General features: G+C 40.2%; 1 protein-coding gene across 11 annotated transcripts in view; it reads right to left on the bottom strand.

The window, feature by feature from the left end:
* The window catches only part of ZBTB20 (zinc finger and BTB domain containing 20), a 512,466-nt gene that overhangs the window by 212,553 nt on the left and 286,149 nt on the right, over nucleotides 1-13,764 (bottom strand). Inside the window, exon 1 of one of the 11 annotated variants that reach the window (XM_082063092.1) lies at nucleotides 7,309-7,435. The exons of the other annotated variants lie outside the window; for them this stretch is intronic. The gene's annotated coding sequence lies outside the window, so the exon portion shown is untranslated. Of the gene's footprint in view, nucleotides 1-7,308; nucleotides 7,436-13,764 lie in introns of those variants that run through there. 11 annotated transcript variants of the gene reach the window in all.

The raw sequence follows: 13,764 nt of genomic DNA, 5'->3' as shown, positions 1-13,764 counted from the left end.
TGCAGTACCAAGATAATCTTAATAAAATAAAAAAGGAAGCATTTCCAAAAGACTTCTTAAGACAGAGCAGTGGAAGCGACATCAATACAGCACCGGGGGAGCTGTGGGAAAGAGGGGAGCCTAATTGATTACACCAGACTAATCAGCAAATTCTGACCATCTAGCTCATACATGCTTATACCAAAGAGGTCCTAAGCCTGAAAGAACTGTGGGCAACAGAAAGAATCCATCGGCTGATCTGATCTCACTAAGAACTGCTTTGCTCATTTATGGATCAGCTCATCATTCACCTCTCACTACTTGTACGTTTACTAGGCATTGCCAGAAATACTTAAGAAAACTGAAATAAATTTGAGCACTTTCAAGTGAAACCTTATTACTGAGAGTTGTCCAGAGAGCCAGGTGCTCAGAGAGCAGAGTGGCACACAAAGGATAACGGACTAGAATTTGAAAAAATAATTCCTGACCATGCTGAGGAAAACCTTCAACATTTCTCAGCAGGCAACACAATTAGCAGGCTGATCAACTGGCCTTAGGTTCCCAATACCTTAGCTGCCTTTAGAGGATTTACATAGATGGAAGTGAGGGCAGTATATGGCCCTCTGTGTTTAATAAGTCTTTTGCTAAACAGTCCAGAGATCAATAGGAGGCATTAAATTAAGCACTCTGGCATTCTTATTATTTAGTATCAGTAAACATTAGGGATGGGTGTACTATAAAAACAGAGTGTAGAGAATCAAATGAAATTTTCTATTAAAAAAAAACCCAAACCTACAAAGTTTCTGAGAATTAGACTAAGCAAAAAAACACATGCAGCAAACAAATCACGCAATTGTGATTGAAATCTCAGTAAATTCCAACTGTCTGCCTGTCAGCGCAGACTATTTCCATTACAGATTTCAGGAGACTGAATTGTGCCATTCTTGTTTCACTACTGTTAACAGTGGCCACAGCCTCAGAACTGCAAAATAAGAGCCAGGAGGACAATCCTTTTCCTCCAATTTTTTATTTTGACATTTCTCATTTGCGCCCTTTTTCAAAGTTTTAATTTGGTAAAGGCACTTTTCAGCCTGTCTTTTAACAGGTCACTAATAACTTGGGATGCAAGATCTCATATTTCATTTTTTGCTGCTGCCACCACTAAATATTTCATTTACCTTGAGTACAGCAGACGATTCTGGAGGGTTTGTTTTTGGTGTTGTTGTTTGTTTTTCTTTCTGCAATACTGTTTACAGACTAGTTTTTGCAATTCACTATTTTTGATCCTACTTGTTAAAGTAAAAGCAATAGACTGCCTACAGAAATATTTTCATTGTTTACGTAGCTTGGTGAGGTAACTGTACTAATGTTCCTTCTTCTTGGGACCTATATTCAAATAACTGGGAGTCTCGAAGGTGCTACCTAATTAAAAAGTGCTTTCCCTATATAATATTTTGTAATATTCGTAACAGTGTCATGCACATAAATATAAATGCATCCATCTGTACACACAAATGTATATATAAAGTCAGCTGAGTTTTATTTCTACCTCTTGACTTGGCTATTAGCCCCTGAACTAGATGACCGAATGCATTTGGCTGCAATTCTACATACGCACACACAACATACAGAGCTAAACAGAATCCTTTTCAAAACAACAGTATGACCTAATGTTTTCTCTGCCTGCTTTGTATCAGTCTGGAGAGGACAAACCTCAAAGAGGCTGATGCTCTCCCTCAGCAAAGAAAGTGGGGAAGAAACCCAGCAGAGGCAGGAGAGCACCTGGAGACCCCGACTTTTCTCTCCTCCCCTCCATGCAGCTGAGGCTCTGTCTTTGAGAACGCTGTGACCAGAACTCACAAGCAGCTGCAGATGAGCACATGGAGGTTAATTCTGCCTTTTGCTCCATTAACCTCTTGCTCCACCTTTGTGACACCATTGAGGAGGAAAGACAGCAAGATGCTAGGGGCAGGAGAGCCAGGCACATGCGGCAGGCCATGTGGCACTACCAGGGAAGTCATACCATGACAGAGCTGCCTCTGGGTCCTGGGCTTCCTGGGATCTGGAGACTGGTTCCCTTTGCTATTGCTGATCGATCCTTCCCTCAGCACTAAACACTTGAGGGATCTCTGGAGGCAAAGCTTCACGGCACTTTCCTGCGCTTTCCCCTCTGCTGTATGGTCCTCTCTATAGGAGGAGACACACAGCTTTTGGCAGTGGGTGCAAATAGATGAGATAAACAGAGGGAGATGAGATAAACCTGGTGGAAAAGTCTTCCCCAGATGTAGTGTCTCTATCTATAAATAGAGATTCTCTTAGTGTCCTCCAGATGCAAACACAGAGCTGAGATTTTTGTTGTTTTCTTGCCTAGTACAAAGCAATTAAAATGTAACAACCTCTCAAAATCTTCCTTCATTTCAAAAAAATAGGTCACGGACACAGAAGCAGTCAGTCATGGTTTGGAGTGGGCAAGCAAACAATTTTCATTTGATTGTGCCCTTGTTTTTGTAACTAGCTTTTCTGCTGTGACCTGCTATACTTACCCTGTCTGCTGCGCTAACCAGCAACATGCCTTTTTAATCTGCCTTCCTGGGGTCTGCATTTGATTACAGCATTCATGTTCTATTTAGATTCTTTTGAATCATGCCCTGTGGTGCTAGCACGAAAGGTGTTATTTATAAAATGAAATTCTGTTGTATTGCAACTCGGATTCAAAGAGGACAAGTAATATTAAATACTTACTTTATTTAATAATATCTTGGATTTATTAACTCAATTTCATTACAAGATTAGAGACGGTAACCTGGAGGGGGTTATTAACTAATAAACAGGCTTCAGGCAACTTCGCCCCATATAAAATAAAATAAATAAAAATACATATATATGCATTTAAATTACTTCTATTTTGAGGGCTCAGACACACACCTCAAGCTCACAAGTACGGCTTTCTTGATAAATGGCATTGCAGAGAGCTCTTGGCTGGAACTCACTAAGCTCATAGTGCCTTTAGGACAACGGGCATCCATACACAACCGCTATCCTGAGTGACTGACACTATTTGGCTGGTTGCAACCCATGTGGGATGAAGTCTACCACTCAGCTTTGGCAGAACTGATGCAAGCTGCCGTTACTTCAAACCACTGTGGGCAGCACACCAAAAAGCGTGAAACTCTGCCAATCCATCTGACCCTCCTTGACTTACCCAGCACCACAAGGCTCACAGTTGTGAGCTGTTCTACAGCTCTTCCTCTCCCAGCATCAGCCCTGTACACTGCAGAAGGTACCACAGGAGGTGGACCTCAAGCATTTGGGGAAAACCATGGGCAACATGCTAGTTGTCCCCAAAACAAGCTCCTGAGTTACTGAAGATCTCTTTCCAGAAGGAGAGGGCACACAAAGTTCCTGACTTTGTACACAGTGTGATATGACTCTCTGTTCTGATACTCAGCTCTTCATGGTAACTTAGACTACATTTAAACGTTCGGTAGGATACCGCACAACTAGCAGTTGAATTTATCTGCAATCTCTTCACTTAGCAAGCAGAAGCCCATTTGCGAGCATCCCAGCCGAGGGATCAGGCCCAAGTTAGAAAATCCACAGAAGGCTCAAAGCTCCCTAAGAGTACAAGAATATTGAGATGCATATTTTTTTTTGCTCATTTCCTAAATAAAACTAATAAATGCTAATACGCTTAAATCCCTCTTCTCTAAAACACTCTACGATGAGATGTAGCTTATGCGACTTTGAACCTGTCAGGTCCACAATAAAGCTTGAGTCTGACATGGGAAAACAGTGCAGTATCAATGTCATAGATACTACAGGCTGGGAATTCCCACTTGGAGGTGCATGGCTGCTAAAAGCTTTCACCCCACATCTGTTGCACAGTTAGCTGTGAGTCACCTGCAGTCAGCTTCATTAGACCCGAGGTGTCACTCAAATAAGACAAGCTATCGCTAGAACAAGAGAAATCAGATTTTTTAAGCATTTGATAGATTAAAAGGAAAGTGTCACGATATGTTAAATGGATATTCAAATACTTCAGGTCTCAGTTTTCAGCTACTTACAGATCGTATGCCTTTGCTTAAAGCTGGATGGTAGGCAGAGACCAAAATAAAGGGCGAATGATTTCTTTCACTCATGTGGTGTTGTTCATTGCAATGACTCAGTGAAATATAAAATCCAGTGCATGAAGATCATGAGAAGACAGAAATACTTAACAAATTCAATCTGTCCAGAAACAGACTTGAATTCAGAGTAATCACTAAAATTCAGGACAGAACACCTACAGCATGGTGGTGCACAGATACTCCCAAGAGAAACTGAGGTTAAGTAACAGAACTGTAGAGAGAAGAGGTTAATTTGGGTCAAAAAATGAAGGGAGATTGAGAAACAGATTTATGGTGAAACTTTCAAAGGCAGAAGCAATAATTGCACCCGCAAAAGGCATGTGCATCATTGCTACAAACAAAAACACATGCTTGGACTCTCTACAGGCAATCTGGCATCTGTCTCCCATTCCCTCCCTCCTCCTGACCCTGAGACCTCTCTCTGGAATTTTGTTCCATGAATATTCCATAGTGCTCCGCTCCGCTCCTATTTTCATGAAAGTCAGTAAAAATGCATTAGCTAATAAGTGAAGTTCACAGCATTACTGTCAATCAGTGGTTGGTTTCCATGAGAATGGAGACAGATCTCAACTGAGAAAAATAGTGAGGTTCAGGCACAAGTGATATTCAGTCTACATACGTATACACACCACTTTGAAACTGCTGAACTAACTTGTTTGGCATTTGATTTATTACCAGGCTCTCAAGGGTATCTACAGTAAACGAAGTTTAAATAACATTCATTTAGGTCATTTTGACGTGAGGCAGAAACAAATATATTATTTGGTATGTTAGAAATACTGCAATTTATTGTCACTCTCTTTCCTCACTTATTTCTATATGCTTAAAACCAACATTAAAACCAACCAACCAATGCTTTTTTCTAGCTTTAGTGGTGGTGGAGGTGTTTTTTTGTTTGTTCGTTTCGTTTTTAAAATTTTTTCTTCTACATCTCATACCCCAGGTCTCAAACTATAACAATTTCTATCCTAAAACAATTAATGGGAGAAAATTGTAACCAATAAAGTGGATTATAAAAGGAAGCAATCTCTGTATTATTGATAAGAGCATGCTACTATTCCTGAATTACTGCAGTCTGCTTACAATGAATAGGCTAGGACACTACACTCCATGACACAAGTGTGCAGGGTATGCACACAGTGGAGCTTTGCAAAGTCTACTGCTGTCCAAAGGCACCTTTACTTCTACTATTTTTACCCACTCATGAAAGCTTCTTGCATCTCTTCCTCCAGAACTAAACGAAGTAAAAAGTGCAAGGAAAAAAAAAAAGTGAGTTCTTTCTATTTTTAGGGGAACCAAACCCAGAAATGCTGTAAAATTTAGATTCAATTCTAAAGTTCAAACATCTTTATAATTTAATACCATTGGGTTGATACCTTTATAAGAAAGTGCTACGAAAAGAATGCAGTTTGGTAACTTTGATACAAAGAAGGATTCAGTTTTAAAACACACCCCAAGTTTGAGACTATTCAGATAAAAGCTCTTGGTTTTACTTCTCAGTAAATACATGGAGAACGAGCTCACAGGCAGGGGAGAGAAGCACCAGCAAAGCCAAAACTAGTTAACAGATGCAGTCAGAAAGCCTAATGCTGTACAGTTGCTTCAGAATGACTGATCTCAAGAGGGACAAACCAGTTCTGAGGGACAGATTGTCTTACCAGTGGATGGAAAACCAGGAGGAGGCCCCAGGCAGAGAATGTCACGGGGTGAAGCCTGCACGAGCTACAAATCACTTGGCCTCTTGAAGACCCATCAAGACAATAACAAGCACATAAGAAATACAATTTGTATGCATTCTTCCACCTTTCCACCTTCCTTCCCCTCTCCTCAACCAAGAATCTCTCTGAATGTTATCTACATGAAGAAAAATTTATCTTCTTTTCCTCAATGAATGTTTAAGAAGTTTCTGGGACAGACCCGCTTCCAAGGCAAACAGGAGTCACACTGTAGCCACCCAGCAGGATAATTTTCTCCCTCTTGGGATGCTCTTTTTTTGCCCATGTGAGGTCACCTTTGAAGCCCATTCACATAGCTCTATACTATATGGAGACAGTTCTTTAATTAACTGGTCACTAGTATAAAACTGATACTTCTTTTCCTTAGTGAGATTCAGGTGTGCCTGGAAAGAAGCCAAAGGACTTGGTTCCAACACAGTAGTAATCCTGTTTCGCAATATGCAGTGAAACCACCATCTAAAATTTTTTCTTCTAGCGTGTGCATTCAGCACACTGTGGAAGGACCAAGGCCCATTACAGCCACATTACATGGTAGAACAAACATTATGACCCTGGGCACAGGCGTTCTCTTCTCTCTGTTTCAGTTTCCCCTGGTATATGGCTGGAAGAATCATTCTTGTTCACTTCACAGGGATGCCTTGAGAATTATCGGCTTAACATCCAGATGAAAAAGAAGGCTCGGAATGGCAAAGTACTGTGGGGCTGAGTGAGTAGGCTTGCTGCAGGAACATGGCTGTTGACAGTAGGCAGCAGGTAGCAGAGATCTCATGAAAGATCACTCATGTCAATTTTAAGTTACGTTCATTTTTGTGCTTGTTCCATAGGCCCCTGGAGATTAAAAACAGCTGAGTGCTGTTATACAGTTAGCTCCAGAGAATGAAAAATATACTCTTTTAGCAGTTTTATTCCTTTATCAATTACTACTTTAAGAGACTTGTACTGTATTATTTTATATTGGCCAGTTGTAAAAATAATTTATTCCCTGAAGAGTTTTATTCCTTTAACATTTCGAATTTTTGTTCAATGTTTACCATGTGACCATTTTTGACAGACATTGAAAGGAGTACTTCATTAAAGGAGCTAATACAGGTCCTTTTCTTAGGTACATTTTGACCATGGTTTAAATAAAAGATATGGATAGGATTTCTAGGAGTGGCAAAAGTCTGTTAAGATTTTCCTGCTTGCACGTTTGTTTGTGTTAATGCAGATTTGCTATGAAAAAAAAAAAATTAAAAAGAGATCCAGTCAAAGCTTCTGGTAAAGCACCAGGCCTACCTATTATAGACTTTCCTCCCTCTTTTAGGTATATCTTTTCTTAAATTTGCTCCTACCAACGGCTGTATAGAGCACGCCTAGAATAAAAATGAGTTCCCTACAGACCTGAAACCCAGGACAAGAGCCACTGCGGTGAAAACCTGTCAAGCAAGGACACAACCACTATGTAGTTATCTGGAAAGCATACTCACTTTTCAGTGACTCTGGCACTGTCAGGTAGCTCTGTGACTTAGTTCTCTCTGTAAGTAGCTCAAACCACAATGAAAATAGCTGTTGTGATGAGGAAGATGTCCAGTTGGACTCAAAGGGCAACCTTATGTTGCATTTGAGAACACGGTACCATGGATGCAGCAGTCCAGATCGTGTTCAGCAGAGGCCTGTGATATCACAGAACAGGGTGACATCATTATGCAGTTGTGGACATACAAAGTCCCAAATCAAGTCAGGATGAAGCCATCTGGGATGAAGTTCATCTAAGGATGAACAGGAGAATAAGCAGGGCGTGCAGCAGAGCAAAGCTGGCGTTTGAGCACTGTCAAAAGAAAACTAAGCTTTTGTGGAGGCAGGGTTGCACAGTCTCGTAAAACCTTTGTTGCTCAACAGAAGATCATCATTGCCAATTCATAATTCAGATCAGACGATGAAGGATTTCCTGAGGTTCCCAATCCCTGTTAATGATGGGGGGCCCAGCTCAGACAAACCCTGGAGCTGCTAAAATGTAAAACATGCCTTATTATAGGTTTTGTACAGCTTCAGCACAAACCCTGGAGGCCCTAAAAACTCACCTGAGTTTTGCTTTAGGCTACTAAATTCAAGCAAACTTTGGGAAAAGACTGACAAAACTCCTATCCAGCGTCTTTCATCCATCAGCAGTTCTCAAAGTGGTTTACAAAGGGATTCCTTGTTTTCTGAGGGCAAAACTAGTACAACAAGGATGAATGCCATGTTCAAGATCATATAGCATAACAGCAGTAGAGCAGGGACAGAACTCAGGTTATTTGTGGTCTAGGCCACCATACTTCCCACCAGCCACAATGCCTGAAGAAAATGGATACTGCAAATTACCAGCAACATTTTGTACAACTCTAATCATCAGCTGCAGACACACTGGTCCCCTCAAACACCTCCTCCTGCTCAGCCACATACGTTTATTCACTGGATCTGGATGAAAAGAAGTCCTTTACTGACTGGAATGACTTGTGTCAATCTTTAGCTCTTTAAAACACCGAATAATTTTAGACTTTCTGTGGTTAAATACATTTGTAAACTATTAAAACAGTCTTCTGGTACATGGAAAGCATATGGTTTCAACAATGTTATTCCTTCATGAAGGCCTGTTTCTTCAAAGTTGCCTTTAGTTATACACTAAGCTCATTTGTTGTTCTGAATGCTTATTTTTGTAACTATTTATCCTCCTTTCCACAGCTGTTTACTTAAATGATATATATGTGCCTGTGTATATATATTAAAACCACATACATTAATTGACTGAAGATGTAACTATATGTTGCTGGTCAGAAAAGGGTATAAAAGCTGCATATCCCTAGGAACACAAACCCTCTCACAGCTGATGCACTGCAAGTTTGCAAAGAGCAAATGCTGCTTGTTGCTCAGTTTTAATTTCTTACAAACTCAGTTAATACATTAGAAGACTGGGAACAAGAAAGCCTGCCTATTCTGAGACCTATGTATACATTCAGAAAGAGCCAGCACTCTAATAATGAAGAATATCCATTGTTTCCCCCACCACTCCCAAAATATTAAGCTATAGCTGCTCTCAGTTTTAGCTGTTTTTCCTGGGAATACTTTCCATGTTAGGCTGTAATGACCATTTTTGGCCAGCTCTCCAGCCACCCTGCATTTGCCTTCCCTGTCAGAACTGATCCCAGCAAACCTGTATGGCTCCAATTTCAGGTCAGTTTGTGAAGCTGAAGGAAATGACGTTTACCTCGGGTATCTTGCTTGGCAATGCAGACTGCTGTTGGGTAAGAACTTAATCTCAACCTTGTTTTGCACCTCTTGGTTGAAAGGGAGAAGTATAGCAGACAAGACCAGGCTAGTGTTAAGTGGGAAAGAGTCATCCTTGACCAACATTAGGAGCAGGGTACAAAACCAGGAACTCCAGAAATTCCATCAGCCTTTGGAGAAAAAATAAGCAGGAGGCAATTTTTCAGCAGCTGAATGGGCTACAATGAGCATTGCTCCTTCAGTTCTCTAGAGCAACGGGTTTGGCCTAAAACCAGGCCTGAATATACAAGAAGCAGACACAAAGAATATTGCTTATACTAGGGCTGAAAGGTTACTGAATTGAGAACCCTGTCTCTAGGAAACATGCTAGACCTGTATTCACTAAATTAGGGAAAACAGCTGAGAGAAGAGACTTAACAGGACAGATCAGAAACAGAACTGGAAAAGGCATGGTGACAAAAATGCAGAGTGTAGGTTGGGTACCATAGGTTGGGTACCATAGGTTGTGATGAGGAAAAGCAAAAGCCAAACGACTGTAAATTCACATCAGATATTAGCTGCATTGCTTAATGAACTTTTGGTACATGCTCAAATACTATGACTCCAGAATGATAATCTATAAAATAGAACTGATTATTTTTTATTTTCAGGCATTTTTTTTGCTGTATTTTACTGCTTTTAGATTTTTGTTTTTTTCTGTGTGAATTTATGCTACCAAGGTTGGAACTGACCAATGTATACGCATCTTGTTTGTACAAAGAAATCTCAAATATTGCTCATGCAAAAGTCTGGATGCAACCACAGAAGCCAGAAGGAAACACTGTCCATGGAATCCCCAAATTAATAAATTAATAGATCTATGGCTCAAACAGTCTGCCCAAGTAATATTGTTTTACCTCCTAAGTAATGTAAATGATAGAATTTCACTTGGTTATGTCTGCATTCAATCCATAAGGTGAAAGACTTCTTTGACTTGTGAGAGCAGAAGGAAAAAAAAATAGACAGGAGAGAGATCAAGGAAATGAGAGCTTAGCCTGGCATAGGAGAATAACTGCCAGTTAAGGAGATATAATGAAGGGAGAGACACTTGAAGGAGTAGGTGTCTGCACACTGAGTAGAGGTACTTAAAGAAGACCTGATAAATATATAATGCAAATACAGAGAACACAGCACTAGGACCGCAAGGGCATAAGGAAAGACAGAAAAATTCCCTTATGCCTAAAAACAACCAAGGACATAGTAACTATAATACATACATGTTAAGTGCACACATTTGAACTATCGTGCTTGAATTCTGACCTCTTGCTCAATGTAAAATTAAGTTTCAAAAAGAGAGAAAGGAAAAATGAATTTAGCCTCCAGAGGGGATGTTGAAAGAAGTGCTTCTTGCTTTATTTGTTCAGGCAGTTTTTTTGCCATTTCTGCTGCAACAGTGTGAAGGACAATTACTTGAAGTGTAATGAAATGAGTGCCCTAATGTGAACACTTCCAAACATGAGATCCATCACGCCTCAACAAGCTGTAATGCCAGAACCCTCCGCTATCGCTGCCCTGTCCGGAAACTGCCCTCAAATATTTGAGACATTCCTGGAATTAACAAATAAGTGCTGATTGGCCTGGCTGGTTGCTGCCTGGTATCCCTGGCTGGCACTGCCTTACAATGGATGGAATTGTTATGCTGCAGCAATTTTTTTTGCTTTTCTTCTTAAATTTCCCAGTGCCAGCAAGAGGAAGACTGATTCATTTCAACTAATGTGACGCTTGAATCAAAGATATGACTCATTTTAAGGAAGCTTTTGTTGGATGCTTAGTCTATCAAACGATGCATACTTCAGATTATTTGGCTTCTACAGATGATATAATCAGGCAGACACAATCATTTTGGTTGAACTCAGGTACACATTATTTTTGTATTGAAATGCTGGACATGAACAAAGAGCTATAATGCAGTCTTGTCCAAAGTCTATGACCAAGCCTTTCTGAGCTATCTGCAAGGAACTGCACAGTACAATATGTTTAACTTCTTAGAAAATGACAAAAAGCAAGAAAAAAAAAAATCTTTATCAGCTCCCATGTCAGTGAAGCTGCAGTGCTCAGAATGTGCTTTATGCAATATACATAAATGTCAGGTCACAATGCAGAAACTAGAAAAGGAAAATAGAATATTTTCTGCTGTTGTGCTTTCGTCCCATGAAGGAGTCCATAACACATCACTTAACTTGGGGCTGGCTTGCTTGACTAAACAGAATAATGTATTTCAAACATCTCTTTAATGAATAAAACTAAATGTGATACTACAGATATTATCTCTGCTTTCTAAAGCTCAGAGATAGAGAGCTACGTTTCACATAAAGTTCACCAGAATACCTATGGAAAACACCAGTCTATGATCATACTGTTTGCTTTTCTATCCATGCATTTTCCCAACTAGTTTTCATTTCCAAAAATCCTTCCAAGTGTTACTTAGTCAAGGCTCACAATGGCTCTTTGAGATGGGAACACAGTGGCAAAGGGGTGATGTGATCTACTCGAGGCCACAGAAGGAAAACATTGTCAGAGACAGCACTACGAGACACCAGGATCAGCAGAACCCTTTCTTGTATCTGAAACATACTTCCATTATCATAGAAATAACTGCTCAGATCACCCACACTTCTTTAAGACAAATACAGTCCTGGTCCTATTATTCAAAAGTGTCTGGAAAGAACAAATTTGCAAGGCAGATATATAGCATGCATGGTCCTTTTACAGAGAAGACAGACTGCTATGGATATTCAAATTATCTTCAAGCCTAAACTCCCAGGTCATTCGAAGTGAAGCTGCTAAATGCAGTGCTGCACTTGGCTGCATGTAAGTACACCTGTCTACTTTCATATACTTACACATAAACTATATATATATCTACAGATATTTGAGCATGCACACACAATATAAAGTGACTAACATATTTGACAATGGTAGCAGCACTGCATACCTGGGACTCGTTCCATGAGCTGGCTCAACTCATTCTCTACTGGACTTGCAATGAACAACTGGAAAGCATGAAAACAGAACTCCTGCCACCTGGGCAGGATGAGTAGCAATTACATGCCCTCCTCACATGTTAATGTCTTAACAGTCCCATACAGCAGCCTAGTCCCATAAAGTGGCCAAATAAACCCACACAAGGTTTCTTTGAGAGAACTATCGTTTTCCATCCCCTGGCTACACAGTTCAAGTTGCCCTTGTGATGTATGCTGAAGGAAGGATGTGTGTGTAGGTAAGAGGAACTGAACTAGGACCTGAACTGGGAAGCAAGAGGCTCTGGGTTCTCAATCCATATGTTCTTGGGACCTGCTACCCATGAATTAGGACAAGTCACTGTTTCCAGTTACCTATTTATTAGAAAAGGGATGAAAATAATTACCCACAGCACCTGGGAGACTGAAAGGCTTGATATGTGTGTGTGTGTGTATATTTGTGTACATATATAAAGTCTCCTGAATAACATGGGGATATATGGAGGCAGATGTTCCATTTAGCCCAGTCCTCCCTCTCCACTGGAGACCCAGAGTATGCATCTAGAAGGAAAAGTATAAAACTAAAGCAAGCTTCTTGTCATACCTTCCCAAAATATTCTCCTTCCCTTCAGTGATTTAGTTGATGGGCTTTTAAATTGATGGGATTATATCAGAGAATCAGAGAATAACTCCAGTTTGAAGGAACTCATAAGGATCATCAAGTGCAACTCCCTCCTCCACATAGAACTACCTAAAACTAAATGATGGGCTCCATTAAACCTGGAGGTGGGGTTAAAGTAAACCAGTAAAGCTAGTAATCAAAACCAGAAACAATATCCCTAAGCAGTAATAAAACAACTGTAAATATATTGCTATGTTATATTGAAAAACTGCTTTACAAGCTATGCATACCTAACTGAACTGTTTCATTGAGGCAGTGCTATTTCTCATTTCCACAGGTAACCCCAATGTCAATCAGAAAAGGATTGTATAACGAACCAGCAGAGCACAACACATTAAATATGATCAAACCTAGATCTGAAAAGCAGAACAGCATCATGGTGCATCTGAACAAATACATACTTTGAAAAGGCTTTTATTAGCTTGGGTAGAGTGCCGTGCTGTCATACCTATGCCACTTCTCATTTCTCAAGGTGACTTGTTCACCACTAACTTGGGTTCTCTGCACTGTGCTGAACTGTGCAGGTAGTGCCCAGTTTTTCTAATCTCTCCTGGAGTAACTTCCCCAATAGCAGGATCAGACTGCTACTGTGATATCTAATGGCAACATGCATATGCATTACTACAGCCTAGTGTCTTTTGCTTAAATATCTTCTGAGATACCAAGGCTTTTGGGAATGAAGGGTCACAAAAAACTTAAAACACTCTGGAAATATGGAGGATTTTCCTGCATTCAAAACTGTGCCGTCTATGAGCCTGATCACTGTGTGAGTTAAAGGTCCATTTAAGTTGATCAGTGTCAGCTCATAGAAAACCCAATAGGAAAGCTCAAACAGAAATGAAGACATCCTGCTGTCATTTTTCTGAACACATCCAAGTGTGGCAATGTTGGATAGAATTCAACTCACTTGTTTTAGCTATCTGTAAAGTCTGCATTAGCCAGGTACCCTTGCTAACCAGTGGATAGAGGCAGGAACCTGTAAAGAGAAATTTGTCCCA

The sequence above is a fragment of the Streptopelia decaocto genome (assembly GCF_964273445.1).
Source record: "Streptopelia decaocto genome assembly, chromosome: 1".
NCBI classification, from domain to species: domain Eukaryota; kingdom Metazoa; phylum Chordata; class Aves; order Columbiformes; family Columbidae; genus Streptopelia; species Streptopelia decaocto.
The sequence above is the reverse complement of the archived record's forward strand: the minus strand, read 5'-3'. Positions and strand labels throughout refer to the sequence as shown.